A 5446-nucleotide genomic window follows, 5' to 3' on the forward strand; every position below is an offset into this window, starting at 1 on the left:
ATTACTGACGAAACTAGTTCCTATTAATTTTAATTCCACGTTTTAGAATATTAATTAATATTTTATATTAATATTTAGGATATAATTAATATTTTCTTTATGTTTAACTCTCTAGCGCCTACTTTCACCGACAGATAACACAACTATGAAAGTGTATCTCTTCAATAGAACTAAATTCTGAGATTCATTCACCACAGTTGCTCAATCCCTGATTTGACTGGATCGTAAATGTCCTGCATACATTAACATATATTCATACGTGTCAAGGCGCTTCTTTAATATCAAAACCGACTGGTATCATCTGTTTCGTTTTCTACTATCTTTTGTTACATCAAAAGGACATTGTTTCATCACTTTCGAGGGAGTCTTAACTTATTCATATTCACAAGAAGAGGCTCACAAGACGATTGCATAAACTATCGCGGAATATCACTCCTTTGTGTATACTATAAAATATTTACGTTAATCATCTATGTACTAGTCGAATGACGGAATACGCTGAAGAAATTAAATTATCGGAAATTACCAATGTGCTTTTAGGAGGCGAAATTGGTCAACTATTTACCAAATTTTGTCATTACGTCAAATATAACAGACAAATTTGGAAGTAGTTTTGGTCGTTGATCAGCTTTAAATAGATTTCAAAAAAGGCTTACGATCCTATTGACCACTGACTGATATTTTATTTATTTATTTTTTTTTTTTATCCCTGTAAAACTTTAAATTACTAGGTTGCATTACATATGGATACATAATTCGAATTGGTTTTTACCTTTTTCTTCTATTGGTACTTGAAGGTGTACAGTGAAATACTTATCTAGGATTTTGATGTGTCCGTTCCATGTGGATTTGATTATAAAAAAATTTGGAGGTAAGGGGCATCCTCGTGATTATTTATAAAATAATATAGATGTGCATGACCGAATCGTTTCGAAAGTTCGAATAGGTAATCATTTTTTCTGAGAAGTTTAAAGTTCAGTTCAGTTTAAAATAAGGGATTCTCTACCACCTATCTTATTTAATTTAGCACTATAATACGTTATTATAAATGTGATGCATCCTGAAAAGTATTTAACTTCAGGCGGCAAAATACCTGTGCTTTGGTATGCTATTGATTTGGTATTATTAAGTGAGGACGATGAAACTATAAAACTAAATACACCTATGTTGATAAAATCTCTAAAATCTGTCTCAAAAAAATCGGATAAAACAAAAAATATATGGTTAGCTGTTGAAACGGCAGCGGTAGCAGTATAAACAACTTCTACCTGTTAGGTTTAAGTATTTAACTTCTACGGTGACTAGAAAAAATGAAATTGGTGAGAAAATGAAAGCTAGGTTAAAGGCGGGAAATGCTGCAGGAACTTTAAAGCTAGAATTTACAAAACTATTATCTATTCTGGTGTTCTATTCGGATACAAAACGTAATCTCTTCCACTAAGAGAACAGTGCCTTAATGTTTTTGAAAATAAAGAATTATGTAAAATATTTGGGCTGAGGAAGGAGTTAACCGGAGAATATATAAGGCTAACCAACGCTGAACTGAAGGAACTGTACCCAGTAGTCAGGTTATAGCAATGAAGCTAAAAAGATGGGCATGTAAGGTTGTAAGGCTTAATAACCACTGAACCAACGGGTAAACGTCCGAGGGCTAGACTTAAGCGTAGCCGGAAGGATAGCATCAAGACTGCAATCTTGTGGGTTTAGGGTTGGGAGGGTATCACTAAACAGAGGTATGTAAACAATGATTGATGTTATCGACATCGAACCTTCGGGCTCCTACTAATTTAGTGTAACTCATGCAGTCCGGAAGAACTCAACTGGATTAATTAAGAAATGCAGGATTTGTCTTGTACCGTTTTTTCACTATAGTATTCACATTTAACAGTGTTCTGGGATTAAAATGATCTAATAACGACATTCCAAGTATTTGATGAAAAGTATTTCATTCCATCTGTGGTGGGAAATGGGAGGATAGAATTAGGGTGGACCCAAGCAGCGGGTGACATTTTATCGCGCTTTATCTCGAACCGGTAAATTGTACGGTTCAAACGCAAAATCCACGTTTAGTGAGAACGTCCTGAACCGTGTCTTTATATCAGCACAGAAATCATTAAATCCCAGATTGCTCCGTCTCGATTCGCGAACTTACCACAGTTGTAACTTTTTTCACTTTATTTGAAGTTGTAACAATTTGATTATCGAAATTAGGATTCGCCACTTCTTCATGAAATTTTCTTCACTTAACTCGAAATTTGGAGTTAATATTCAGGGATGATGGGGGTGGTAATTAAAAAAAGTTCGATGATTACTTAGAGGATTTTCGGATTCGCCCAACTGGCCGATCTGGTATTAAATAAATAAAATATGGTTGATATATTGATGGGGTAGTCTCGTACAAAAGACAACCATAACTGTATACAACGATATAATTAAAAAAAGATAAAACAAATAGATAAAATCATACTTCTTAATAAAAGAGAAAAGTAAAATTAATAACAGAAATAACAACATTCGTAGACCTAAGAAAACAAAGATTGCCCTCTAATGGATAAAAAAAAATAACAAGTTAATTTGAAAGAAAATAGAAGTACTGTGAATAATATAATTTATAACACTGTCCTGCAGCAGTCTGGGCTTCAGTCTTCTGATTGAAGTTGGGTTTCCCAAGTTGTAGGTCACTGCTCCTTTAACTATCAGTAGATGGGAGTAGAACTTCATGAACCGTTTTTTTATGTAATCCTCGATCGACTCCATTTGTAATTCCCGAAACAATTGGCCATTTCTTATGAACCTGGGAGCATCCGCTGCGATTCTTCGGACTTTATTTTTAAAAGATTGTAATTTTTCACTTTTCGTAAAGGATGCCACTCTCCAGACTTCACAGCCGTACATCAGCAGTAGCCTGAGAATTGTTTTAAAAATAAGAACAGTTGTTTCTGGTTTTAATTTGGATTTTCTATTTAGGGTAGGAAAAAGCATTGCTAATTTTGTGTAGATTTGATTTAGTTTAATGTTGATTGCTAAAATTTATCCTAATGTCGGAAATATGAAATCCAAAATAGTAGAAAATTTGGAAGTATATACCCAGTAGGTTATTAAAAAATGCGTGGGTTTATTAAAAAATCATCGACTGAAAAATAGTAATGTAGAGGATTGAAGAATTAAAAAATAATAATAAAGTTCAATGAAATTCAGTTATTAAAATAAACAATGGAATAAAACAAATATTCTCTTCCTTTGAATGCAAAGGCCTTTAATCTGGCGGTTTGATTCTGACCAAACCACCTCCTTGAACAATCGTTGTTCTAGTAACAGTACTTCCTTACAAAGTACTGAACCCCTGACCCTTCATGCGTTGTAGCGGTACAAATTTAATTTAATTTAATTAAAATAAAATAGTTAGACTTGTTAAACCGATTAGTTATTACAAAAAACCTTTTCTGTGTACCCTGAATCTGATGTTACCGTAACATCAAATTCTGGTTACACATTGTCCTAACCATAGTTAGGGCATTAACAGCAGTATTAAGAAAAAGGAAGAAAGTGCATTTAATGGAATCCATTTAAATTGTTTTACGTTTTCTTACACCTTAAATGATATTTTCCATAATTGTTCTCTAATTCATCATACCTTAATCTCATTAGGACATTCGTTACAGAAATATTCCAAAATGGGAAAAACTAATTTTTTTTCAGATATTTCTGAAATGGCTCCCGAAGTATAAATTCTATCACATATTAATAAAAATTTAACTAATATAATTAAATAGGTTAAACAATTAAAGTAGGATTTTTGTTATTTAATATTTTTATCATACTCATATAGGTATTGATTCAGAAGAGTTTTTCTGATTTTTTACAATTACAAAGAATCATAATATTTAAATCTATTGTTTTGCATTAAAGGTATTAGAGATCTATTTCGATTTGATTCTTATACAAGCATGAAAATTTAACTTAAATTTACTAACTTAATTATTAAATTTAGCTAACTAATTTAAAATTTGATATGTTTATAAAACATAATTGATAACTTTCGGTAATAAGGACCTAGAAACATCATATTAAGGGAAACAGAACGTTTTCTTCTTAGTTTTGAGTATAGTTAGTTTCATTTAATATTGTCGGGTTGGAATTAAAAATGAACAAGATATGTAGAAAAAACTCAAGCTCCTTTCAAAATTTAAAATTTTACCACTTTACAATTTTGTGTTGTAATGTATCCAATAAATTGTTGTAAACGGGTCAATTTAATAGTATGTTTTGAAAATGGAAAGAAGCTAATTATTTAAAATATATATACATTAAATTACTGATCGATAATTAGACAGCAGTTAGAGGACACCCCAAGATATTCTTCGGAACTTATCATTACTATCGTCATTTGACAACGCAGAAAGAAATGGACTGGTTTTGAGAGAAAAAAAGGTTTAATACTTCGGCGAATGATCAATCGAAAATTATATTATTTCTCTGCATGTCAATACAAAACCGGAAAAGTCACTTAAAATCTCTCTGTTAATTGTACACTGATTATGATTACGATCATTATCAATATTTTTAACATAATCAAATATTTATACATTTATAGAACTTGAATTGACTTCTTTAAAGATACAAGGTCTGCCAAATAGTTTTTCATAAGAGTACATATTCCGAAACAATTTACAAAATAATTGCATATTGTTCAAACAAATAAAATCATATAATGTTTTTAATATAATCCTTCAAGCTACTCAAATTTTGGAATCAACTCTTAAACAATTATTTGTTGTTAAACTATTCTAGTCGAGTAGGATCATTTAAACTTCAGATAAGAAGAAATTCTAAAGTGTTAGTCTTTTGAGTGACCACATCACTTGATTGAGAAAAATGAACAAGTGTCAATGAATTTAAATATTACTGTTATTGTGATTAGTTTTAATTTATATTGAGTAAATTGTGATTATCTGTTTACTAATAATGTATTAAGAAAATTTGATTTCAGCATTCTTGAAACCTTAATTGAAGTCAACAGTATTCTTGGTATTGCTTCTTTGGGTTATCCTTAAATGACAGGTTCTGTATTTTTTTCTTTAAATCGTCTGTTATTGAATTTCGTTGAAACTTGTTCAACACCACGGAAATTATCGGAAATTGTTAATTTGGTTTGGTGATTAATTTGAAAAATATTTGTCGGTGATGTATGATATTTTCTATTTAATAATCTTAACAAATTATTAAATATTATTATTAAATGACATATTAAAAATAACATACTACATATTAAAAATAGTAATTCACATAAAAAAAGTATTTCATTCCATCTGTGGTGGGAAATGGGAGGATAGAATTAGGGTGGACCCAAGCAGCGGGTGACATTTTATCGCGCTTTATCTCGAACCGGTAAATTGTACGGTTCAAACGCAAAATCCACGTTTAGTGAGAACGTCCTGAACCGTGT

The 5446-nt window shown here is 31.0% G+C and overlaps 1 protein-coding gene across 2 annotated transcripts in view; it reads right to left on the bottom strand.

The window, feature by feature from the left end:
- LOC106689540 (transcription factor HES-4) overlaps window positions 1-5446 on the bottom strand; it is a 38925-nt gene that overhangs the window by 30685 nt on the left and 2794 nt on the right. The window lies entirely within an intron of this gene.

This window comes from Halyomorpha halys, unplaced genomic scaffold, assembly GCF_000696795.3.
Source record: "Halyomorpha halys isolate HHAL.00 unplaced genomic scaffold, Hhal_1.1 Scaffold46.1, whole genome shotgun sequence".
NCBI lineage: Eukaryota > Metazoa > Arthropoda > Insecta > Hemiptera > Pentatomidae > Halyomorpha > Halyomorpha halys.